This window comes from Halichoerus grypus, chromosome 12 (assembly GCF_964656455.1).
Source record: "Halichoerus grypus chromosome 12, mHalGry1.hap1.1, whole genome shotgun sequence".
In the NCBI taxonomy this organism is placed as follows: domain Eukaryota; kingdom Metazoa; phylum Chordata; class Mammalia; order Carnivora; family Phocidae; genus Halichoerus; species Halichoerus grypus.
Genome location: NC_135723.1, coordinates 57428689 through 57456066, shown reverse-complemented (window position 1 = coordinate 57456066; position 27378 = coordinate 57428689). Strand labels below are relative to the sequence as shown.

Here is a 27378-nt window from a genome sequence, read left to right as displayed (position 1 = left end):
TTAAACCACACAAGCTCAGTGCTTGGAACTTCCGTTGTCTTATCTTGAACATCATGTACTGTTCCAGCCCAGCCAGCCACCCAGGAAGGAAGCGTTCTGTTCCCATCAGACAGAGGGCCTGGCCGGCAACATGGCCACGCTGTTGAAAAGCTCTGTAAGTAACATTATCTCTATGGCCTTGCAAAGATCTATCAGGACTGGAGAGTGCACAGTGGTAGAGTTTAATAGTTATCTCTGGTGTGCTTATCTCACAATCAAATATGAAAAGGAAAACCAGAGGCAAGAGAGGGAGGGTGAGGACGAAGGGGGGGGGGGGAGGGAGAGAGGACTCAAGCTTGAGCCTCTCTTCTAATCCATTTTGAGTTTTCCTGAACCCAGTCTTAACTGAACAAATCAGTGTATCAGGCCTCGATCTTTGTCATACTTATTGGGAACCTAAACTGTGCTAATGCTTTATTGTAGTCAACTCGTGGTTCAAATTGCTATTATACGCTTGTCATTCTCAGTATTACTTGAAATATGTTTTTATTATTCTCTCTCTTTTCTTTTTTAACTTTGATAACTTGATTAAGTATTTCATTGAATATGTAGATGTTGCAGTAAGTGCCTTCCTTTGGGCTGGGAAAAAAAAGGAAATTTGCCGGGCAAGTTCTCAATCTTGTGTTTTTATTTTCCCAAGGCTTCTGGTTTCTCAGAACCTATGCTTTAAACAAGCTGTTTCCTTTTGATTTACACTGCAGAGAATTTTGAGAAGTTCTAAATTAAATGGGTAAAAAAAAAAATTTCAAGTGGTGCAAAAATATTAAAAAATGTGCTGTGGAAAAATGCCTGAATCTATTTTACTGAAAAAGTTATGCCAGGAACTAAACTGTGAATTGGGTAGAAAAGACTCCATGCCCATTTCTTTCTGCTGTAGGAAAGTTTAAAGTACGCATTGAATTCTAGACGGTGAGGGTCACGGGAAGCTCCTGGATGGTCTGGAACAGTGTGTGTGCCTACTCCTCCCTGGCAGGTGCTTTTCACAGGTATAAAGCAGCACGTTCCAAGTAATAGTTTTACTCAGAACACTTGATTCTGGGCAACTGGAAAGCTGTCTGGTTTAGCTCTTCCTCATCCTGTTTGGCTTGAATCCTCTCCACAAACTAGAGATGGGTTTATTTCTTCTGTTGACATTCAGCACGTGCTTGCTTGGAATTCCTCTGTCCTCTTCTCCTTTGCTCTAGTATCGGACCTTCCTAGTCTCCCGTGGACAGTCTCTGAGAGTGGGAACTAATGTTCTGGCAATAATAGTAGCTGGTGCTTCCTGAAGGTTTGCCCTGAGCTTTTCTATTTATCTTGATCTAAGCCCTTTAGAGGTACTATAGCATTTCACCTCCACCATGACCTTGTGAGGTAGTTCTGTGAATCCCCTCGTTTTAAAGTTGAGAAAACTGAGACAGAGAAGTTAAGTGACTTGTAAAAGGTATGGCAGGATTTCAGCCCAGGACGGCTGCTTCCACAGCATGTGCTCATAACCAAATATGATATCCCCCACCCTGGGTCCCTGGCACAAACAGGGAAAAGGAGTATAATTGTTGAAGGGGGTGAGTCATGAAGGAGGGCACGAGGGAGGCTTGTGGGTTGGAAGTGATCTGTTTCTTGATCCAGATGCTGAATTTGTAGAACTGAATATTTATGCATTTTCATGTGTGTGTATTACATTTTCCTTATATTAAAATAGAAAAGAGGAAATGGGCAAAAATAAAGAATTAAGGTACATGTATATCACCAGTGGCACATTGAATGCGGGTCTTGCCACTAGGTAGCTTTGGGGTAATGACTTGATCTCCGTCCAAGTCTCAATTTACTCATCTGCAACAGTGGGGAGAAATTATTCCAACTTCACAAGATAGGAATAAATGGTCTATTTCCCATATAGATTCAGAAGTGAAGATAATCTCTTCTTTGATGCCATGATAATAGGGCATCCCAACTGGCTCAGGAAAGGGAGAATTCGGCTTCATAGCTAGTAACCAGGATCCTTCTTCCTAAATAAATAAAGTGTAGGTATTCAAAAGCCATTTTGTTGGCCAGATCAAGGTGGGTTCCTCCTCCAGGTAAAGAGCTCTTCCTTCCACAACAAATTGTATGACCAGATCCAAGGTTAACCAACCTGACGCTAATAAATCCACTGGCTTCCCCCTTGAGGAGGTGCAGACATTGGAGAGAGTACATTTTTCCCGTCTCTGGTGTAAATCTTTGTGTTCCAGAAGTAAAAAGCTGAAACGAAAATGAATGGATCTATGTTATTTCCTCGCATTTATGACAAAGGCAGAATTCCAAGGAGAAGCAGGCGAAGAAAGAACAAAGTTAAATTTCTTGGACGATGTGACTGATCCTGTGTCTGCCCGTTGGCTTGATGTGTTTGCAAACCTGTAAGGCCGGAAATCTCCGTTCCCGGCTTTCGTACCCCGTCACACGGAGCTAGCCCACGGGCATGTATGCACGATGCCCACCACGGGGACCCTCCGCCGTGCCCTTCCACGCCTGCTGGCCCGCCCGTCTTCACAAAGGCCCGCTCTGATTTCACCAATGGTCCACTCTGCCGGCCACAGTTCTGTCAGAGCAGACAAATTAAACATGTCAGGTGACATATGGAAGAAAAGGGTTTCTGATTTACTGTGGAACTGTTTATGGAGAAGAGTTCTTTCTCTTGGCCTGGTACCTGCTCTCAAGGCTTGATCACATTTCAAGGCGTTGCTGCCATTTACTCCCGAAGTCGAGGATGGTTGCGGCCACGTGGCCGTCCTTGTGGGTAGCCATCCGAATATGGTTGGAAAGCCGCAGCGAGGCTGTTGATGGCACAGGGCAAATGAAGGGAAACTTAAATCTCCCTCCAGCCCTCCCTCGCGTCCTTACTTCATGATTGGAAGCATCAGGATGGCTGAGTCCGTGGGGGAAGGACCAAGGGTCACGTCTCAATGGAAAAAAAAAAAAAAGACATTCTTTAGTTTAGCGTGGACGAGTCTGAAAACGTCGTACTGTTTGTTGGGATGTGTGTATAGAAAGCTCTATTTCCTCCCCCTAGTTCTGCTTGCATATAGGACGCTGCCGTGTCTGTTTCTGGGGGTGCAGTCCTTTATAAGAAAGAAAACCCTAGCGGTATGGGAAGGTCAGATCGGGGGTGATCGGTCTCCCTCTAGCTTTTCAGATGTCACAGCCAGATGAAGGATAATTTAAGCAGCCCAGCGCCGGGTGATGGGTCTTGCAGAGCTGCCTGTCTGGTGGACCCGGCGGAAAGCTTAGCCTCGGCCAGGTAATTTACGACGGAAGACAAGCGCAGCTCCCTGCAGGCGGCAGCAGCACCGAGGTCCTCTGAAGAAGCCCTGCTTTACTGGAGAGAGCTGTAAGGCTGAGGACAGGAGAACTTATGGCCTTCCAGTGGCTTTCCCCCTTTCTCCTCTTCCTTGTTGTGATTGTTATTTATTATTTGTGGGCAGGGATGAGAGGGTTCACTTTGCCAACTTTTGAACCCTCTCTAAATTCATGGCTTTGAGTTTTGAACCGTCCCTGAACCTTCCTGCGTTTGAGTTTCTATTCTTCTAGCATTCTGCAGCTTCCCGTGGTGGATGGAGAAAAGACTCTAGGTTTCTTTTAAAAGGTGGAAATAATTCCTGAAACATCAAATAGCTCTTTTTAAAAAGGCAGCCTGGTTTGATGAGTCAAGTGTAAATGAATTGAAAACATATGCTCCAGATGGCCCCCAGTTTCTGCAGCAAGTTCAGGGCTGACTTACTAATAGGGCTTCGTTGGATTCAGAGCTGAGATGAAATAATGGGCAGGGGATGGGCCAGACACATTAGTTCTCTTGGTTCCTACTGCTTTGTTCCTTATTTAATATAAAATGGGCTTTGGTTGAGCTCTGAAAGCTGGAGAGAAGAGGAGGAGACATTTATAAGCAGTCTTTTGCCAAGTAAGAAATCTGTATTAGGAAATAGAGCATTCTGGCGAAGGATTTAAATTCTTGGTTTAATGGCTGTAACATTAGGAGGCAGAGAGAACTTTGAAATCCGGGCTGTCTAATTCTCCACTCGGTTGAAGCCCTTCTCATCGCCTTCATGCCCGCGGCTAATCTGGTGCTTCCTTGCCACCCTTCAAGTCCTGTCCTTAAGAACCCTGAGAGGTTATTTGGGTCTAGTACCTTCTACAACCAACTGCCTTAGATACGTCCATTTGAGAGTGTGCCCTGCAGATGCAGGCAGCCTGGGATCATGGAGAGGACAGCCGAGGAGATTCTGGGCTTCCCGTGGTCCCCCGGCCCCGGGACCAGAGGGGCAGCAGAGCAGACGGCTGGGGATCGGGGCGCGGGTGCAACAACGCTCATCTGATGCCTACGGATGGCACCCTGGGACGTGTGTTCTGGACAGAGTGGCCCCGAAGCCCCAAACCAGACAGAGCCGCGCAAGGAATGTTCACTTCTGCTGCTCACATCCTCCACACGTGTCTGGGAACCCCCTTGCTGGGTTCCGTGGGTCTGCCGCCTTTCCCCACCTGACAAAGAGGGGCTTGCCTTTCGCCACCCACCTTGCGGCGCAGCTGTGGGGCGAATGAGAAGCCCCACCGAGAGCTTACGGATCCCTGGTTGCAAGTCAAGCGCCCCTCTGACATCCCAGGCACTGGTGAAACGTGTTTTTAGCGTTAGAGCTCAGGGGACAAGTAGGTATGTTTTGCCTGCAGTGAGCAAGCGGCTCAAAACATGCTTTCTACTTCTTTGGGGGGAGGACAACACAGTTGTTACGAGTTACTTTGTGATGACAGAATGTGCTGAAAAGGACCTGCCAAGAAAACCCGCTGGCCCAGCCCAGGCCCTGGGGTCCCGTAGCCAGCTGGGATTATCTAAAGTGGGCGTCCTTAGAGAAAGCAGGAATTCTCTTCCACCACAGACTGTTGAAACCTCCCCATTCAACTGTTTTAAAAGCTGCAGAGAATTAAAAATAGAAGCTTTTTGGAGGGAGGAGAGGGTCCTTTGGGGGCACTTTGTTTGCTTTGGTTTCTATCTCCCTCCCTGGAATGCAGTGAAAACCTGGAGAAGCCAGCACTCAAAGAAGGCCTTGCAGAGAAACGAAACCCCCTCACGCCAGAATGAAGGGTGAGGAGCCCTTTCTGGGTTCTGGTTTTATAATCAATTCTGTTTATAGTAGGAAAGCAATAGCCCCCTTCTTGAATTCAGCACATGTCGTCTCTTCTGAACGCTGCCCCTCCTTATTCAAACATTATAGGGCCTAGAGCTTCAATAGGTTACTATTAAGCAGCTAATGTTAAATACAGATGAACACTGCCAGTTGAATGGGATGACTGTCACCCCGGTGGTAAAAGTGCCATTCACGCGAGGGAGGTGACGATTGCAAATGGCAGCCACCAGAGACAAAATGGTTGATTGGATGGGTGGGGGGCAGAATGACTTGCAGGCTCTTCTGAAAGTTCAAGAGAAGGTAGGGGCCGGGGTGGGGGTGGGGATCGAAAGGCAATCTGTAGGCCACTGGGCACTGATTTTAGTCCCTCGGGTCCTAAGAAAATGGGGAAGGGGGAAATGTCTTGGGTCTCAGGGCAGGCTTTGGCTTTTCTCTCTCTCATTGTTGCTCCCTCCCTCTGTCTCTGGCTGTCTCTCTCTCTCTATCTCCCTCTCCCTCTCTCTCTCTCTCTCTCACACATACACACACACACACACACACACACACACAGCCCCATGGCTTATTCTCCTGGCTCAGATTATATAAAACACCAGACTATACTAGTAAAGGAAGAATTCCAAGTGTTACTTCAGAACTATCTGAAATAAAGTTTTTTATGAGGGATCCCAGTGGGTTGTCTGACCCTGGGACTTTCATTCTTTTCTCAGAAATCCCTGTGGGGAGAAGTCCCAATAAAAAGCAGTAAATAAATATAGAGATTTTGAACATGTCGGTTTAAAGAGGGACGTTCCCCACACCATCCCTGCTGTGGCTCCACAGAGAGGCAGGGGCCGCCCTCTATCTCCTTGCTCCTACCCAACCTGGCATGATGCCGTCCTGCAGCAGCCTCAAGGAGGCCGTGGAGAGGGGCCTCTCCTGCTTCGGGAGGCAGAACTCTGAATGGGATCGATTTGTGCCCAGTGGAGGTCTATACAACAGACAAGATGCTGAGGTGGCTACACCTTAGGGCTTAGTTACGCCCCTGCAAAGAAGCCAAGTGTCTCTTGTCTTTCTTCAGTGAAGGAGGGATTATGAGAAACATCCCTCCTCTCTACCTCACAAGGGTGATAAGAAAATAAAAAAGTTAATTTTTTTGACGGGCGCTCTCACACTCAGGTGACAGGCAAAGCAATGTTATGTTTATTATTGTGGTTATCGCTGTGTCCCTGTGTGCTCATCGCTCTCTGTCTCACGTCACAGGGGTGAGCCCCGTCTCCCCCGGAAAAGACAACAGTACAAGCTGCTAATGAGAAAATTCACGGGGCCACACTAGACAACCACTTCAAATTATCATTTCCCCTAGCACTGATCATGCTTCATTCCAAAATGAGGAAATCAGAGAATCCGGCTACCTTAAAAATAATGGTGTGGGGCTAGCAAGGGCTGAGATAGACCTAAACGTTTTAATTAATATTTTGAAAAATGCAAAACTTCGCTCATGAATGTTTGATTTATACAGAGCTGTGCTGTCTGGTGGGCCACTGCCACACGTGGCTAGTAAGGCCTCTGCAATGTGACTCCTTTGAATTAAGATGTGCTGTGAGTGTAAAATACACCCGGGCTTTTGAAAGTTTGTAACTATAAGGAAAAGAAAAAAAGAAGATAAAGTACCTTATTAATTCTTTTATATGTTACATGTTGAAATGATATAATTGCATACATTTATTAAACGTTTTACTAAAATTAATTGTAACTGGCTCTTTTTCTTTTTTAAATACGGCGTAGGGTGGCCCTCCCCTGTAGGGGCTACCAGCAAATAGAAGATGACACACACGGCTGCGTTGGTGGATTGCGTTGTGTTTCTGTCGGGCAGCCCTGGTATGGACTTTATCAATAGACAGTGGGGGGATTGCTGTCTGGAACTCAGCATTTCTTACCCAATTCACAGTACCAGGGCTATGACTGACCTGGACAGACTCTGATGTTACACACAGTGTCAGGAAAAATCCTCAAACACTTTGTGGCAGATGGAAGAGAAGTTGCTGAGTGTCCTTTCTGATGCATCTGTGCATTGAGCTCCACTTTTCATTGTTTTCCAGCTTTTTTTTTTTTTTTTTTATAATTCTGCGAGTTGTAGAAAACTGGTGATAATGAAAATGAGTCTTCTCTATAGAAATGCAAATTACTCGTGCCTGGTAGAATGTAGTTGATCATTGCTCTCTGTATGGATAGACCCTTTTGCCGTTCTATGTACATTTATCTCGGCATACCTTATTGCCCATATATGTGTGATTCCTTGAATTTTGACCCGATGGCAACATCTTACTTGTTCCCTCATTAACTAATGAGTTAAAAAAAAAAATCTTTGACACAAGTTCTTTTTATATTTGTAGGAGAGTCGTGATTTTATCTTCTTAGACAATCCTAGAGAGTTTAGGAGTTCATAGTCATCAAAATTAACCATTGTGTCTCTCCCTCCTCCCTTCCCCCCAGCCACTCCTAGGCCCGCATGGTGGAAGTACTGAAACCCTGAGATGGTTTGGAGAATGAGTTTTTCTATAGAAATTGTTTCACCTGACAACCACGTGAACACTACTCGTACATAGAGCAAGCTAAATTGTGGGTTACTCTGAATTTTGTGAGCCAGCCAGGGGATCCTACCACCCAGTGGAATATTCGATTCTAAGAGATAACGGTGCTGAGTTCCAAATAATGAAAGAGAAACTTAGCATACAATGCACCAGTAAGGTGTCCATGGTGGATATTGATCAAGCACCCAGTGCATAAAATCCCTGAATTTAATGGCAAACATATATAAAAGAAAGTGGGTTGTTATGGGGCTTTGTCCTCCCCACCTCTTTTTGTTTGTTTGTTTTGCTTTGGCTTTTCTCTCATTCTTATTTTACCTTATTGTCATTTTTTCAGTAAGAACTGGTTTCCTTCAAAGCAAGGCATGACAAGATGACCCAGGCACATCTGTATTTATTTCACACGCCCGTTTATTTCTGTGAATAGAATTGACCTTAAAAACATGAGCAAACTAAAAATATAAAGTAGGTGATTTCACACACTCCATTCTACGAAATTTGGAAATACTACACTTAGAATGTGTATGTTTTGTTTCTTTTCCTTGCTTTTTTTTTTTAAGAAGTTGGCTTTTATTAGCAGAAAGATCATTAAATTTTGTGAGTATTGGCCTCCAGCATTTAAGTTTTTACAGAACACATCAACGTTTACTGGTCTTTCACCAGCGGAGACGCATGATTTTTATGTATCTGTAATTCTGAAAAGGAAACATTCCCTCCACAAACGCAGAACAGCCCACTTATAAAATTTATGTTTGTGGGTTCTTTTCTTATATAAAGCAGCCACCTTGGAGACTTCATTTAAAGTACAATTAAACAATATTCTCGCCTATATAATCTGCCCAAATGTAATTATTTTCTTTTTTGGTTCTTCGGTAAATAACACAGGAGGCTTTGTGGCATGAGGAAATCCCTTGACCTAGGTATTTTCAATACCATAATTTACTTGGTGAAAATGAAAACCAACATATGCCTTTTTATAATTTTTGGTTGTTTGAAAGTAATTCTCAACGTTTAAATTGGCTGTGAGATGCTTTTGTTTTTTTACACTAAGAAATACTTTTTAAAATTGTTAACAAAGAGGAGTATGGATTTATGCAACTATTCACTCCAGAATAAGATAACATCTTTCAAAAAGTTGATTTATTTAAGTGAAAACTTTTGATCAAATTTAAAAGATCTTTCTGGGCTTTTGACGTATGTTATAAAAGAGTTTTGCTGTATCTTAATTCTCAATAAAATGGGGAAGAAATGCTGGCATATTACATCTCCTTTCATTATTCAAAAATAATAGAACACTATACTTTAAAAATAAAACCCAGGTTTCATTTGCATGGAAAATTTGTTTCTTATGGAAGAGATTTAGCCTGGAATCATTTGCTACAGAAAGGAATTATTTTATGCTTTAGTTTCGTTCTTTATCTGGGATTTCTCTAGCTGGTATTGTTCTCCCAAGCTGATTTTACCTGTTTCTTCTCTCTGAAAGAGTTTGTTACATTGGTGACCGACAGTGAAATAAACAGATGGATGGATACAAAGACATAGATCCTTTCTGGAAAGCAAAGAATTGGGGAATCATTTCCAGAAAATAGATTTCTTTTGTATTAAACTGATAACATTTAAAAGGTAATAGAGGGTCATGTCTTTGTTGTCTGCTGTGTATTTGGGGCTAAAAAAGCTTTGGAAACAAAAAGTTACTATTTATCACATACGACCATACTAATTATCAATACTATCGCTCGCATAAAGAATATCACAGACTCTTTATGATATATGGCTTTTTTTGTCAGGAGATTCTCCATTGTTAACATGTCCATAATTCATGTGAAAAGTAGCTAAGAAGGGAGTAAATTCAGGAGATAGAGAAGTACTTCGGGTATTTGTCATAGGAAATCCAGGCAATCCATGAAATGCCTGTAGTTGTTGGGCAAAGTTTTGTATTTGTTTTTATCTTAGACAAGGGATCTTTCTCAACATTTCAAAAGTATCCCTGACTATCCCCCTTCGGAAAAGCTTCAGAATGCTTTGCTAGCAGGATTGCAAAAGCAACTGCTTGTCTCTATAACATCCAGATGAAAATGAAAGATTTTAAGAGCATCTCGTTACTTTATCCATATGACGCCCAACTCAATCCAGAGACTGTACTTTTCATATGGATTTTTGGCAGTGTGTAACCTTAAAAAGATATAGTTCTTTAAATAACGTGCCACCTCAGACTCCTTTTGTCCAAACTCAGGGCCCCTTTCTGTTGAGCATCATACTGCTTGTCTCCTGTCCCATCTTTCCCAGCTTCTCCCTGTGAATTAACCAAAGAAAACCTCAGGGTACTGCCGACCGACAGAGGCGTGGGTAATTTGGACCCCATGGGTAGAAATGCAGTACTGTGATTCATTTAAGCATGTGATCAATAGATGTTCCTACAATGGGTCTGTGTCAGGAATAAGTTATTAAACGAAGAGTGTGTTGTCGATAAGGGGTTTCATTAATTTAGAAATTCAGGACTCCAGTATTTTTTATAATAACATGAGTGAGAAAGTGATGAATCATTTGCAATCAACCGCGATGAAGACGATATTGCAAAGTCTATTTTTGCTGGTGCTATTCCAGAACTTTATCCACAATTGACTCCAATTTCTCATTCTTCAAAGTTTTCCCTATATCCTGAAAGAAAGGAATAGTTTAACCTGCAGGAGAGCAGGAGTTGAAGGAAATTGCAAAGCAACATCTGAATAATGAACATCTTGCCAGGAAAATGTGTCTGATCTCCAAGGAAAGGGTGTTGGAAGAGATGCGAGATGGCAGGGGGATTTTCTCTGACATGATGTGGAATTCTTTGACAGCACTATCTCCCCGTTTACGAAGCACAGAGAAGTATCTGGAGGAGCGAGGATGTCCTGGAGACATGAGCGGAAGGAGAACTGCAGACAAGGAAATTGTTCAAACCAGCTCACTGTTCATCTCGGTATTTTCAGAGTTTTTCTCTGCATCTCATGCTAATGACAAGCCTGTACCAAAGACAGACCTTTTCCAGATGCTTCGGTGAATTTACTGGGTTTTTTATCCTCCTACAGATAATAATAAATAACTACAATTTAAAAAGCATTTCATTTTCATAATAATCATTTAAAGTTGCGATCATCATCATAATAATTATTGTTATTATGCTGATTTTTATAAATAAGAATACTGAGGTTCAGACTTTTTTTAATCATCCAAGTAATAGGTGGAGAGGCAGGGATTTTTAAATACAAATCATCAAACCTCAAATCCCCTGCTTTTCTCCCTCCTTTTGGAATGACACTGGGGTAGAAAAAGATATTAATCTCTTAATAATTGCGTTTGCTTTTTTGAGCAAAAATTGGAAGAAATGTAATATGCCATTTAAAATACTTTTATGTTTATAGACTTATATAATATTCATACTGTTTTGCAATATTTAAGAGAGGAGGAAGTATAATTCTTCACCATAAAAATAAACTAATACCATCGGGCTAGGATTGCCAGCAACCGAAGCGTCCTGATTGCTTCCATACACTGTTGGGTGCATGGATGAAAGTTTGGCGACTGGAAGGAGTGAGACCAGCACAGCGTAGGTTTCTCTGTAAATCCCCACCATCCCTCCAGTGTGCACCAGGGCCCTTCCTCCTCCTCTCAATTTGTTCCCCTCCCCTGATGATTTGCTATTCCATCCAGAGCAAATCCAAAGAGAAAGTCGGGGTCTCCCTGCCATGCTGTGCACTTGGCTTCAGACGGCCTCACCAGATTACCTTTCAGCTGAATTCAAAGACGAAAATCAGAAAACCAAACCAAAACAAACCTTTACAGCTGTCTTTATCTCAAGGACTGGGCTCCCTTTCCAACACAGAACGGCTTCTCCCTGCTATGGGGTTGTTCTTCAACAACAGATGGGTCTATAAGTGAAAAGAGACCTCTTCATTTGTCTGGTGGCGTGTGGACTTCTTCAAATGCACATGTGGTTCTGAGGGCCGTGGAGGGACCACACGACATTAATGCAATTTCCTCTTTGATGGGCCCCCTCTCTACCAGCCCTGATGTTCAGGCATCCACATTCAAGATGCAGGCCTCCATCAGATCAGCATGAGTGCCACGGAGCTTTGTGGAGCTTTGCCAAAGTAACAGGCCAGCATTTGGGAGAAGCTAGTGATGATGTGATTTCAATTTCATGCCATCTGTCCCCAGATTTCTTTCACTACGGGGCTGGTCACTGGCTTTGAAGAACAGTCAGAATGCCAGGGCCCTGGAATGCTCTGTATGGAGCAGTTGAAAGGACAGGAGACCCTGTAAGCCCCATGGTGGGTCCTCGCCGTAGGGAAGTGGACAGAGACTGCTGCTCCCATTAAGAGATGTACTTGAAAGTCCTAACGAAAGGAGTGTCAACCTTCAACAGCTGGCTGTGTGTCTGAGAGGCTGGGCAGGAGATGTCACGTTGCTTCCTAGGTAAGAGACAGACCACAGGCCACCAAGGAAGAAGGGGTAAAAGACTGGCTGGCATTCTTCTCAGCAGGGAACATTCTTCCTTCTTGGGAGAATAGAGTCTTACCACCTATTGTTGAAACGAAACTCCCTCCAACCCCTTTCTCCAGCAAGATCTCACCATTCCAATAAGAACCTAAACCGGAAAACAAAAAATAAGGGGGGGAAAATGGCTTTTTTTGGCCAGTGAGTCAGAGGTTTTTTGTTTTTTTTTTTTATGGTGGATTATTTCACACAAGCCCTTGAATGATTATTTTCCTTGCTCCCAGGCAATCCGGATTAATTGATACAATAAAGGTCTGGAAGCCCTAAAATGTTGGTTTAATTCCCAACTCTGACACAAAAGAAGCTAAACGACTTGCAGGAGAATATGTTGAAAAATCAACAACAGTTTTCCTATCTGCATATAGTGTTGGAGTGCCCCTGGGACTCTGTGTGGCATTCAAAAAAATTGTGTTCCAAATGCTAATTATTCACCAGTTGGCATTCCAGATCGTGTCTCTTGACATCAGTAAGTTGATTGCTAACAGGATGATAATACTGGTTTAACTTTTTAAATGTGGGTTTCAAAAGTATAAGTTTTCAAAGTTGCCAGAGAAACAGAATATTGAATGGAGAAAAAAAACCGTAGGCAAGAATCAGGATGTCAACTCGTTCGTTTTGCAATGAGAAAACCAGGGCCCAGTGAGGTTAGCGACCTGGTCAAGGCCACAGAGAAGGTTAGCGACATGCCAGGACAAGAATGCTGGGCTTGACTTTGATCAGTACCACATTCTAGAAACCATTTGGCTTTTTATATGCCTGCTTTCTATGATGATTCCTGGAAAGGGATTTCTCCTGACATGGGTCTTTCACGGCTCTACGTGGGTGATTGGGGAGCAACTCGCAAGGGCACTTTTCGATAGAGCGGCTTCCCCGTCGTGTGCAACGCTCATTCTTCGATGACAGAACTGCCAGTGTCTCCTATCAGTTGCTGAAGCCTTAGAAGGCATGAAAATAAACAAAGCCTGACAACTCCGTTCCCGTGTTATGACCTGTTCACCTCCCTGCCACTTCCAACTTCACTTCTCCCTGAGTAGCCTCCACGTTATTTAAGTCAGCAGGACTTTCAGAAATCAGGCAGTGTGCGCCGAGGCTGCCAGAAGGAAGGTCTGTGTGACCGGCATGTGTGGCTCTGAGTTCTTTAAACTCCAGGTTATGCCTGGCATGGAAGGAGTTGAGGCTGCTCTGAGGGTGGCTTTTAGTCTCGAAATTTCCAGATTTTTTTCCTTTTTCTTAACCACTTCACGCCCTGGAATTACTAAGGTTCTCACTCTGATAAAAATTTCTTAAAGTACTCGGGAACCTACTTTGTTCTGGAATGTTCCAAAAGGCGGCCTGAACAAAAGCATGGGTAACCCCTTAAATAAATGAAAAGTAAATCCAACTTACAGTTTACTGTGGATGACACTAACAATCATTCAAATTCAGTTTACGTTATTTTATGTTTTCCAAATTCATTTTAAAATGCCTATTTGTACATGGACATTCACAGCGGCATTTTTCATAGTGGCCTAAACGTAGAAGCAACCCAAATAAATGTCTGCCAATTTATGACAGACATGTCATGAGGACTGGGTGAACAAAGATGCAGTGTATCTATATGATGGAATATTTTTCAGCAGTAACGACAAAGTACTAATATATACTACAATATGGGTGAGCCTCAAAAAGGTATGCCGAGTGAGAGAAGCCAGACAGAAACAAAAAAACAAAAAAACCCCACATATTATATGGTTCCATTTATATGAAACATCCAGAAAAGGTGAATCTGTAGAAACAGAAAGTAGCTTAGTGATTGCTAAAGGCTGGAGGTGAGTATGAAGAATGACTGCAAATGGACACAAGGTTTCTTTTGAAGGATGACGGAAATGTTCTAAAATTAGGTTGTGGCGATGGGTACGCAGCTCTGTAAATTTGCTCATCATTGAGCTGTATACTCTGAATGAGGGAGTTCTATGGTGTGGAAATTATACCTCACTAAAGCAGTGAAAACCAACAACCACACAGCAGATGCCCCAGCTCTTAGTATGGAGGACGTCTCTGGGGGTGGGGGCACGTTGGGAGAGACTGATTCAGCATTGGGGTTTCCCTCAGCCCCACGGCTCCTTATGGAGAGCCAGCGACCTTCAAGTCCTTCAGGAGCCCTTGACATGATGCAACAATTTATAAAATCAACTGTCTGCCCTTGTGAAGTAAAGTCTGACAAAAGTCTCAGTTCAGGGACACATGCATTCAAAGGGAAAAAGTCCATGGCTGTGGCAACAATTTAGGTCTGCAATTAAGACACTTCAAGTGTTGGGGGCTGACAAGGAGTTAAAGTAAATGTTGATTCAGTTGTAAAGTTTTCAAAGATGTAGCCTTGCAAAAGGGTCTTGCACAACTGCAGGGTTTTGTTTATTTATGCATTGTTATTGTCTTTAAAATATTCTTTTTTTTCCCCGCAGAAAATTTCCAATCAGCACTGGGACCCTTAGCAGGGGAGACTAGAAGTGGGTCTGAATAATGCATTCAAGATAATTTCAAAAAATCACCCTTTAACGAGTACCATATTCCCTCCAATTTTCCCTTATATATGATTCACCATTTTGCAAATACTGATGTATAAAGAATGCATTGAATGTGGCAAAAGTTGAAGATAGCCCCTGTGGATAAGACCTAATGGACGCCATCCTGAAATAATACACACAGCTCAGCCTCCAGACATGTGTCTTCAATTTAAAATAATTCAGCAATCATGTTCAACCAGAACCTGATTACACAAAATGGGACTTTTTAACTCCCAGACTTGGATCAAATTTTGAGGCCACAAAAAAGGGGGGGGTGGAGATAATACGTGCCATGTTTATATATTCCAGATACTGTGATTAAATGATCCACACTCAGATTTAACTGTTTCTTTGAGCTTATCAAGATACCTACAACCATTTCCCACCTATAGATATTTGCCAAGTCTTTATGAGAACTTGTGTCAAAGTCCTGGGCCAAGATGCAAAGGGAAGAAAGCTGAAAATCAGTTGAGGTCTTCTGTCTGAATATTATGGTTTCCAAAGCTCTGTCATGTTCTCCACTTTCCTTGGAGACTCAGCAGGGAGGAACCAGGACTGGACAGAGTCGGCTTTTCCTGGTGTGACACTCTGGGTAGCCTGGCACATCGTGTCTGCTGTGGTCCCTGGAAGATGCTCTGCCCCCCCTTTGATCTGTTACCTCCTTGCCCACTGTCTCCCTTTTCCCTTATCACTATGACTGGTCTTCTTTCTCACAGGCAAGTTGGACCTGTGCCCATATGGGATTTCTGCGATGCTAGGAAGTCTCCACATCCTTCTCCTTCGATAGACTGCCCAATGATTGAGCTGCTACCATTACTGGTACTTATTACTTCCAATCCCTTTGCTCAGAAGAAATGGTGGATATAAAAGTGTTTGGTGAATCCCAAGCAAAGGTCTCTGGTGATAAGATTGCCAGATAAAATACAAATGCTCAGGTCAATTCAAATTTCAGATGAACAACAAATAATTTTTAGTATGCGTATGTCCCAAATTTGCATAAGGCATACACATACTAAAAAATTATTTGTTGTTTAACTGATATTTGAATTTAGCCGGGAACTGTGTACTTTTACTTGCTGAACCTGGCAACCCTATCTATCTAGTGAGCACCAGGGTGTGGTATATGGGTGAGGAAGCCCGTGGCTGAGAAGGATGGGAAAATGAGACTGTAACATGAGCACCTCCACATCACTGGTGAAGGGCTATGAGCCAGTTCACTTCCCCAGAATTATTAAAGGATCTGATGGTTTACAAATCAAGTAGCCTAAACCTGAGCGTACTGGAAATAAAGGGTTTTGTGTCTTATTTTTCAATGAGAGGAACATATTTAGAATGGGTGATCTTCTCTTTAAACTGGTAATATCAATAAACCTGTCAACCTCTTGTTGACAGGTTTATCGATATTTTAGGAGTTAAAAGAAGAAAGCTGGATACCATTTTCGGATACTGGGTGAGGGAAGAGTTCCTGCTGCTTTGGGTTCTGTCTTCCGTGTCTGCCCTGGGGTGGGGGGGAGGCAGGTCAGACCTGGTGGGCAGTGTGCTGGGGAAGGAGCTGCTGGTGGTTCTGGGATGTCTACAAACCAGTTCGTCTCAAGAAATCCATTACTAACAATACAACAGCAAAATTTGCAAGTGACCAGCCTTTCTCCCCATAAGTGAGAGTGGATTCAATATTATCTTTTTCCCTCACTTCACTTTCAATCACTTGTACACCAAGAGAGAAAAGTGACTTGGAAGTCAACACTCTGGGGATTCCAGGTGAGTTGACTAGGTCCCAAACCATCTGTCATTCATGTGAAAAATCAACTGTCACATGTGCTGGGGGCACAAGTTTTGGTTGAGATCCACTGCTTCCGGATATTTCTAGGAGGGAAGCCCAGAAGGGACTTTCTCTGCTGTCCAAGCTACCGTGTCCTGCTTGTGGCCGGTCCCAAATTCCCCTCAGGTTAGTAAACTCAGAGAGTCAAGAAGAGGGGTTGTCTTCTCTTCTTTCTCTTCCTTTCTTTCCTCGTTGATACAGCAACATTTCTTTTTAGGGTCTACTCTGTGTCACACAGGCTCAGTTCCTGCCGGGAAGAGCTTGGAGTTCAACAAAAGGGAAGGTGGCGTTATATGAGGAGATTGAAGGATTCTGCAAGGGATTGAGAGCATTGGGAGGGTCAAGGAGAAGCTGAGCAGGGAAGAAAGAGGACAAGGTTCTTGGGATGAGAGGCAGGGCATAAATTCATTACTGGTAAGACCTATCATTGGGTAGAAAGTCATGACAGCAGTTCTAGGAAGCACAAAGAATTGGGCTGACAATGAAGCTTCCAAAATAAATAGTCCTCGCCACCCCTCCCTCACGGAAGGGAGCTGCCTCTGTAGCAACCATGGAAGGGCTGCTTTGGGACATTGTTCTCAGCTCCCCCTGGGGTCTTTGTCCCTGATGTAGCCACGTTTCAGAGGAAATGGAGCTACCTTCATTTTGTTATATTTGAAAGTCAGTGTACTGCTGTGGAATGATACAGATCTCACGTAGGCATCCCTGGGTCTTGATTACCTGACTCATTTTATTCTCCCTTATGTGACCATTCATAGTTTACAGATTTTCCTTTTCTTTTAGACTGTAAGTCTTGTGAAGGCAAAAGTAGTATCCCGTTTGTTTCTGTCCCCTAACAGTGCTTTGTGGTGCCAGACCCATCACAGGGACTCGAATAACGTTTGAATGAATAGTATTAACAGAAAAACCTTTCTTTTACTCTGTTAAAAATAATGCTAACTAGTTTCTACTGACATACTATCGATGTATCCTAAGAAACCGTCTCCTCAAATTATGGCTTCAACAATGGATCAAAAATCAATTGCCGAATAAGTTTCTTGTTAGAAAGCACTACACCCACCCACCCACACACACACACACTCACTCTACAGCCATAAAAAAGTCATTTGTGAATTTAAGAACCACAGAATCACAATAGATAATCCATACTCAGTTATGATCTGTTTCTAAGGCCATGGAGAGCGTGAGTAAATGAAACACACAGATCACCTTCAAATCACACAAGCATCTAAGACTTCTTTTTTTTTTTTTTTTTTTTTTTTTTTTTTGCTGCAAGAGCTGATAAGTGGAAAGTCTGCCAATTTGGGAGTTTTACCTTCTCCTGTTGTGCATATTTCTCCTTTTGGTGAAAGCAGGGAAGTCGCGGACAATGTAGTTTCCCATCAAATCTAAGAGGCCATTGGTTGGAGGACATGGAATCATTTGGGTGCCACTGAGCAAAAAGGCATTGCCATGGAAACAGCCCAAATTCAGAGACAATAAGATGTTGAAAAATGCATGGCTCAGAATCTATGGAATACACATAATTCTGCCCCCCACTTGGCCCAGGGCTTTGTATATTATAGGTGGTCAATAAATATTTGTTGAAAGGATGAGTAAATAAAGGGGACAAGCAGAAATCCTCGGGTTCTATGATGCCTAGAGTCAGCTTCTGAGAACAGTGGATCAGATCTCTTTTTGATGCTTTAAGTAATCACTGTGCAAGGACAGGGGCCGGCTCTCTGATTGCTGAAAACCAAACAAAACACAAAGAAGCAAAAAACTAGATTGCAGACTGCATCTCACCAATCTACCCCCAGAGGAGTCAGACCTCGTGTGTTGTTCAGGAAGGAATAGTGAGTTTTTATCCCCAGGGGTTTTTTTCTTTGAACAATCAAAGAAGGGATAGCTGTGTGCAAGAATCACATTGAAGTGTGCCAGGGTGTGCAAATGAGTGTGTGTGTAGTTTAAGGAAGGCAGGTGCATATAAATACATAACCGAGAGTAAAAAATAGCTTGCTGGGTTTAACACATCCACCGGAAAACAGCACACACACATGACTGAGCCCTCATGTCTCAGAAATGCAGCTGGCAACTCTGTGTCTCCTCTCCGTGATAAATATGGGCAATATTAATGTCATCTTCTAAGCCCCCCAAAATACAGCTGACTCTGTTCAACAGAGCTGGTCAGCCTGCCGCAGGTAAATCATCTCCAGATCAGAACTCCATGTACACATAATCTTCGGAGCATTTGCAAAGTCTGGGGGCACAGAGGACAGATCTGGAATATTGATATGACTCATCGCTTGTCTTACTTGAGTATGTGCGCGTGTGTTCTTTTCCACCAGTAATAAGGAGATATTTTCTGACATGGACCTCCTCATGAATTGGCTTTTAGTTCACCTTTTCAGGGGTCCTGCCAGAGAACCAAGAAGTCATTTTAATTAAGAGGAGAATTCAATTTTTGGAACACTGACCCGCCTTCCGAAATACTCTTTTTTTTTTTTTTTTTTTTTTTCGTGTACGTCTAATGCTTGTGCGAGGCCATCCTAAGATCGTTTCTGTTTTCAAGAGGACACTGCATGCGTCTCTCACTATTTTCATTCAGCAGAGTCAGGCTGGAGTGGAACAATTTGGTCGGTGTTAGCCTCAGTCACAGAAGGACTTAAATAAAGAATTTAACACTGAATGTGATTCCAGAGGTTATTTCCCGAGGGGCCGGCACAGGCTTTTGAACGGAGTACCTGCCCGAGTAACATTCAGTAAGTGAAGGGATGAATGACTGACCTTGAGAAGCAGACATCTGCCGCCGCAGGGCCACAGGCAGAGGCCGTGGAGGGTACTCAGGGGGGCTTCCCGCAATGCGTTCTGAACACTGCCGAGAAGTGCTGTGTGTGAGAAGGAGTTCCTATTCAAACAGGGTGAGGAGTGGTGGATTTCATGGGGGCTTTTCAAACTCTTGCGCTTGTGTCTCCCCTGAAAGAATTTTGAAACTTGTGTACCCTTGTCACACTGTTAGGCAGGCATCTCAATAGTTTCATCCCAAATTATAGCAGTTACAGAGGACATAATGTCTGGCATGTTTTAAATACTGACATTAAAAAACAAAACTGTTACATTATCCTTTTTTTTAAGATTTTACTTATTTATTTATTGAGAGAGAGAGCACGCACACATACAACACACACACACACACACACACACACACGTGTGGGTGGAGGAGAGGCAGAGGGAGCGAGAGAGTCCCAAGCAGACTCTCTGCGGAGCCCAGGGCCAGACATGGGGCTCGATCCCAGGACCCTGAGATCATGACCTGAGTCAAAATCAAGAGTCGGACGCTTAACTGACTGAGCCACCCAGGTGCCCCTACATTATCCTTTTAAATGTATCCACAGAATCTAAGAACCAGAGCAGGTGATACCCAGCTCACTACTTTTTTTTTAATATAGAAAGAAACTCTTGAAATTTTATATTTCTTTATTTTCCTAAGTTTTCATAATTCATTTATTTTCTACTCATCTTTCATAATTTCATCCTAATAGAAAGTATTTTTATGCTTAAAAGTCATATTATTGAACACTCTATTTCACTGTTTTGTAACAAAAATACATTTGTGATTTGAAGTGGATATTTTTATTCATTCTGCCTATAATGCTATATTTTTTAAAATTCTACCATTGATATTTAACCAATAACAATCTATTCTTATAAACTTTCCTTTAAATTATTAAACACAAAAAGTAAGTTACTGAATATTCACCTTCTAATGAGATGGAAGAGGTTTTTGGTTTAATCAGAATTCAAATAAGGTCTATACATGGCAATAGTTTGATGTGTCTCTTAAGTCTCTTTCAGTCTTTAAATCTCAACTTCTCTCTCTCTCTCTCCAATTTATTAACAATATCAGGTCCCTTTTCCCTGAATTTCCTGTAAATTATTAGTTAAATCTAGAAGTTTGACCAGATTCAAGTTCAACTTTTTGGCAACAATGTTTTATTTTAGCTAACGATACTTCACTTGTGTACCTTTCCTAAGGTTTTAAATTCCAGTGTGTATCTGCCTTTCTATGCAAGCTACAGAGGCAGGTAAGCACACATCCTCATATCAAAAAGATGGAAGATAATGATATCATATAGAATTCAGATAGATGATCCCTGGCAACGGGAAATTGAGGCAACCCATTAAAGGCAAGGCCATGAAGCACGCAGATCATGTGATGGAAGGTTGTCATCCCACAGACAAAGAACCTATCCAGCTGAGCTGAGGGCAGAGAGTAGTGGGACCATGGACAGGGTCATGGAAGAAAGCAGCTGTGATCACCAAGCAGGGCTTCCTGACCAACTACAGAAGTGGGGATGGAGGTAGGGCCTCTCGTCTACTTCCAGCTGTATGTTTCCCCAAGTCTGAGAAGTAATGAAGCAGAAGAGGACCCTTAGTAGTATAATGAATGGTGGCATTGTCATCCCAAGTCCATAGAGTAGTCATATTATGGGGTGGTATGGCATAGAAAACATATCTGGTGTGGGCATGGGCTCATCTACCAGAATCTCCTCAACAGCTTGAGTTCCAGACATGTCTGTTGTCTTAAATGCACATATCTCTCAAGACAAATGAACACTTCTCTCAGATTGTACAACCGAATGCTTTAAGAAGAGCAAAAACAGGGTGCCTGGGTGGCTCAGTTGGTTGAGCGACTGCCTTCGGCTCAGGTCATGATCCTGGAGTCCCTGGATCGAGTCCCACATCGGGCTCCCTGCTCGGCAGGGAGTCTGCTTCTCCCTCTGACCCTCCCCCCTCTCATGTGCTGTCTCTCTCATTCTCTCTCTCTCAAATAAATAAATAAAATCTTTAAAAAAAAAAATAAAAAAAAAAAAAAAAAAAAAAAAGAAGAGCAAAAACATTTTCTGGACCATAACTTGATAGATACTCTATCTCTACGGGTTCCATAAGCCATATTGCTTGGTTCTTTCCTTCATATCCCTTCTTCCACACATACTTCCTCCTCTTTGGGCCTCTGGTGGCCATTCTCTAAGTTTTCAAGAGAAAAATTGAAGATTTCTATTTTAATAAGGATTGTTGTGTACTTAGCTGAATGTCCTTGATCTCCTGCTAGTTCAGCCTTATAAAAGTTTCAAAAGCCATCCCCACATTGCACAAGAGATCACAGAACCTACAGAGAATATCAATGTGTGGATATACAAACTACACACATTTTTCAACTATTTGGATAAAATGTTCTGTGGCAAGAGAAGATAAAGGAGGAAGAGTGGAAAGGGAGATGGGGGTCGACAAGAAGTGAGCCAGACAAAGGGAGACAGAATTTGCGGTTAGATGCAGTAGATGATCCTTATTCCTTCGACACATTTCTTCCACAGGCCGTTGAATGATTTCGGTGTCTGACTTCAAGGGAAGGGCTGAGTCTCCGGGTGGTCTGGTGTTTCCAGCAGCCAGGTTGGGTCAAGGACGGACATTCAGGAGGCCCCCGAGGGGTCTAACTTGAAGTGCTCAAGACTAGTTCTCCAGTGCTGCCTGGAGCCTTCACCACACTTGGCCTCACTGCCTGAAATTCCACGATAGGAAATTACCCTTTGGAGCAATGAGTGCCCTGGGTTATAATGCTAAAGCCTTAAGAAAATACTGTGGCAAAGTCTCACAGCTGCCTATACCTGCCCCCCAACTAGGAGGTGAGACCCGGGGCCAAAAGAGTAGAAAAGTGGAGGGTCATTTGGGCTATAGGCCTCTTGTTTCAAGGGGATGTCAGGACAGGCCCATCATGAGCTGTGTGAGAGCACGAGAGCCTGGGTGGAGGCAGGGCTCTGAGGAGGAGGCTGCCAGAGAGACAGAGGACCGAGCCCCACCAGCTCTGAGCAGATACTCTGGACCAGAGAGCTTAGGGCATGGATCATCTTCTCGGTGAGGTGACACAGAGGTTGCTTAGCTTTTGAATGAGTTAATTAAATAAAGCAAATAAACCAAGAATCTAATAGAATATCAAAAAAATGAAGAAATTGAAATACATTATCTCGAGACTTTCCCAATAGGATGAACACTGTTATTTCACAGAAGAAAGAAATTTCTTGCCCTTTCCTCTTGCCCTTGATAATTTTTTTTTTTTTTAAGATTTTATTTATTTGCGAGAGAGAGAATGAGAGACAGAGAGCATGAGAGGGAGGAGGGTCAGAGGGAGAAGCAGACTCCCTGCTGAGCAGGGAGCCTGATGTGGGACCCGATCCCAGGACTCCAGGATCGTGACCTGAGCCGAAGGCAGTCGCTTAACCAACTGAGCCACCCAGGCGCCCCTGCCCTTGATAATTTTAAAAGAACAAGAGCCTACCATCTTTGAATAAGTGACATTGCTTCCCAAGAAAGGACATTCACAAATTTAGAAGTGCACACACACACATTATATCCTTGCCCTTATTTTTGTGGGTCTGTGAAAGCTTTGTTATGAACTGACATTTGGAAATAACTGGCTTAGAGAACATAGTTATCAATCATAGTTTCTGAATACATCCCATAACACGATGTAGAAGTGTGTCAGAATTATATGTATGAAATATATGTCGTCTATAGAACTTAAGGACTATCTCCTAGGAGTTTCCTTAGTAAAATTGCCATTGCTTCTTACTGTGGTAATACTGCAATGTGTGTTATTATAAGTCATAAAAAGTGGTTTATTATTCAATAATAAACTCATAATATTCATGATATTTGGCTCATAATATTCAGCTAGAGCCCTTGCTCCAATATGGTAGGAAAGTCAGGTTAAGGTGAAGCTGAGGAAGGTACCCTTAGCCCGAGTACCACCTGACCCCAGGGGGAGGGGCTGGCCCTTTCTTTGTGTCCTTTCCTCCTGCCCTGGTCCACAGAGGAGGCAGATTCATACCCGGCCCACTGGGGAGTTGGTTGCTCTGCCGTCCATCACCTGCGCCCTAAGGAGTGATTACAACATCAGAAAATGGGCTAGGACAGTGCTCAGCTGGGGAGGTAAGAAAGCCTGAGTTCATGTAATGAGTGTTCTGTTGAGAGCGTGCAGAAGATCCAGCCCCTTGCCATGGTCAGGCCCACCATGGCCCATGGAGCCACCCAGCAGCCCACACGGGTGGTGTGACTGCACTCCCCATTTCGTGCTGCAACAAAATGACTCTCTCTCTTCCCCTAGGGCCTGAGCTACAGAGTTCTGGGCTGTGCCTGAGGGCCACTGACGTGTGCACTTAGTGGTACAAAGGAGTACACAATGCTCTGAAGCGGGGAGAGCTAGTCGCGGAGGCTGTGTGGCCTCCCCATGTCTTGTTAAGGAAATGTTCCAGGTCCAAGGCCCATTCTTCTGTGGCTGAGCAGGGGTTGAAAGACAACATGCACAAGACTGCCTTTCCCAACTCTACATTCTGAGGAGTAGCAGAAATGAAGCTCAGAATGTCAGAAGGGGCAGGATCATAGCAGGCCTCATGTTGCAAAGTGAGGGCTTTGAGCATCCTTCTGTAATCAACGTGGCAGCTCAGAGACGCCTTAGGACAGAGGAACACTGTGGTTAGATCAGGGACTCTTGAGCCAGGCTCCCTGGGTTTGAGTCCTAGCTCTGCTGCTTAGTACTATGTGACCCTGGACAAATCATTTAACCTCTCTGTGCCTCAGTTTCCTCCTCTATGAAATGAGAAGAATAGCAAGTCCCAGTGTCTGAGTCTTTCATGGGGATTAAAAGACAGTAAGTAAAGTGCCTGGAAGGGTGCCTGCCCCCTTGTAACAACGTGTTATTGGAAGGAAGGTAAGGATTGAGTCACATGATATACCCTGGCTCGCTGCTTGGCGAGCCACCTTCTGCTTCTCAGACTCAGTGGCTTCCTCTACAAAAGGAAGAGATTAAATGAGATGCTCTCAGGCCTTGTGGCTCTGATATTCTCTGGCTGTAGTTGCAACACAGGGACAGGCTTGCATTTGAACTTCAAAATGGGCCTCAGTCCCTCACCTGGCCCCATTTGAAGGTGGAAGACTGACAGCCCAAATGGAAACAAAGCTCTTTAAGCAAAAGAGCTCACCTGACTGTCAAGTGTAATCCAAAGAACTCTCATGAGGAGCCATCTTCCGTGTCTCAGGGAAAAGAAAGCAAAGCTGTCTGATAGCTTGTGAATTTACACAAACCAGGTCGCCTCCCGCCCTGCTTTTTGAACATCTCGAACCAAATGAATTCCCCATGTCAGCAGAATTTTACATATGTTATGCACAAACACATCACTGGAACGCAAGGAAAGACATAAATAATGCAAATGGAGCATCCATCTTAGCCCTGGCCAGATGAGGCGGGGGTGGGAGCCACAATTAGCTCGTGGAGCCCCGACAATGGCCTCGGTGGCAGTCCATTTGTGAGGCAGAGATACAGAGCCTGCTAAAGGGGGGAGACCGGGAAGCACTGGGCCGGCCGTGATACCAGGTAGGGAGCGAGAAGCAGAGACTCGGAGAGCGGGACAGAGAGAAGGTGTGCACAGGGAAGGGCCCTCGCTGGCATGGAGTGAGGACAAAAGATGGGAGCACCCCCCTCTGAATCCTCACCATGGCATTTCGATCAAGCTGTTGATTCGGCTTGAGCTGAAATTACAAAGGACTGTGAATTATACATGGCAAATTGTCTGGGCCGGTCCCTTAGCAGATGGGAAAACCGTGGTGGCAAATGAAATTAGCAGCTGCCTCGTGGAACGAGCCCCTGCACCTTTGCTCCCTGGTGCTCGCGGAGTCTGCGTGGCCTATAAACAACAGGACCATCACTGGGAGGTTTTTTTTTTTTCCATTGTGAACAAAACCACCATAAGAAACAACAACAACAAAAACCCCCTAAAACATGAAACAATAAACTTTTCTCTTTTGCAGATTTAAGAGACAAATTCCCTCTTCCAAGAAATTGCCAACCGGTTTTAACTCTTGGAGGCTTGCGTTGGAGTAAGTGTGAGACAAGGCTGCCAGATTTCTCCTTCCCTCACTCACAGTCCACATTGGGCACCATGAACTCTATTATCCCCTCTAGAGAGTTCTGCACTGGGCACAGATAGAACAGCGGAAAGGAGAGAAAATCAGCTGTCCCGGGAGTGAAGCCTGCTCCCTGCTCCTTTCCTCCAAAAACTAGTGGTTTCTGTTGAAATAGCAGCTAACCACCGTTCCTTGGAGGGTTCCCACTGAGCCACAGAGCTCAGGGAGCTCCAAGCAGCCAGCAGAGCAAAAACCCAGAGACAACGGCACTCACCAAACAGCAGGAGGAAGGCAGATGGGGAGCTCTCAGAAATCACCCTCCCTTGATTAGCAGGCTTCTGGGGAGTCAGCAAGGATTTCCATAAAGTCTGGGCTTTTTGGAAATCAGTTCACTAGGCTTGTATCCTAGGGGGAGACATAACCCAGCAGACAGATACTCAAAATCATAATAATCATTAAAACAACCATAATAATAATGATAATAAGACTAGTTACAATCCTAAATACAAGTGTAATAAAAGCTAGTACTTATTTAATGCTTACTATGTGCCCACCACTGGGTTAAGCACTTTACATGCATTTTCTCACTTGATCCTTAAATAAGACTTTGAGGTCGATACTATTATTAGTGTCATTTTAGAGGGGATGAATGGTGGTGTAGAGAAAAGAAATGTCTTGCAAAGGTCATGATGGTGGACTGATTGCCAAAGTGATCACCATTCTTCACGCTTCCCAGGATCCACACTCTGCACATACTCTGCAATGTGATTTTGCAGCTTTTGACTGCTTTCATGGCTTGCTTTTGGCCATTAGAATGAGGTTCTGCTGATAGTGTCCCGATGCTGAGCCTGGACCTCCAACACTTCCTTCTACTCTTTCTCTTGGAACTCAGGTGAGCCGTCCAATGAGCCAGCCCAGAAAAGCCTGCCGGAGGATGAGGGGCTATGTGGAACAGAGATAAGCCATCTCAGCTGAGACCAACCTACCCCAGCCAGCCTCCTGAAGATGCTTGGAAGAGTCCAGATGAGCTCAGATGAGCCTGGCCCAGATTAGTAGAACCACCAAGCTGATCTGCTGACCAGTGAGCAATAATAAATGGTTGTTGTTTTAAGCCACGAAGTTTGGGGGTGGTTGTTACATAGTAATTAACAACTGAAACAATGGCCTAAGTAATACTGGCATTCCAAACCAGGTTTCTTTACTCCACAAAATCCTCTGCCTTTTAATTGCTGATTTCTAGTGACATACCCCCAAGTTCCCTACCTCACTCACCAACATCATCTTCCCCAATTCTACCTTTCTCTTTCCAGTGGGTTCTAGTAGCAAACATTCCTGATTGCTGGTGAAGGAGTTGGGAATCTTGATTGAAAAAGCCAGCAATGGTGACTGCAATCTTTTCATTGGCCATTGAACAGGAGGGAACGTGTGATCCATTTCTGACGATGAGACAGAAGGATGAGCCAACTGAAGGGCTATGGGGACAGATTTCCTTTTTTCTGAGGATAAAAACACCAGAACATACAATCTTTTTCTGATTTTGTTTGCTGCCCACCATCTTGCAACAATGAGAGGGGTCCACCTGAGGCTGAAGCCAACTGAATACGGTAGAACACGGACACTGAGGTCACTGTGATCACTCAGACAATGAGACAGAACCATGCTTGGGATCCATAGTGTTTTTCCTTTGAATTTTCCCTTTTGTTTCAGCCAGTTTGATTTTTTTTTTTTTTTACTAGTAGCTGAAAGTATCCTAATGGATAGAGTTCCAATCACCAGATAAAAGGATCCAGCCATCTGGTTGTTGA

At 43.6% G+C, this 27378-nt stretch overlaps 1 long non-coding RNA gene across 1 annotated transcript; it reads left to right on the top strand.

The window, feature by feature from the left end:
• LOC118529390 (uncharacterized) lies at nucleotides 1–26684 on the top strand. The gene is made up of 3 exons (XR_004914095.2): nucleotides 1–154; nucleotides 25478–25546; nucleotides 26466–26684. It is a non-coding gene; the product is annotated as an uncharacterized LOC118529390 (long non-coding RNA).
• Nucleotides 26685–27378: the final 694 nt, after the last annotated feature.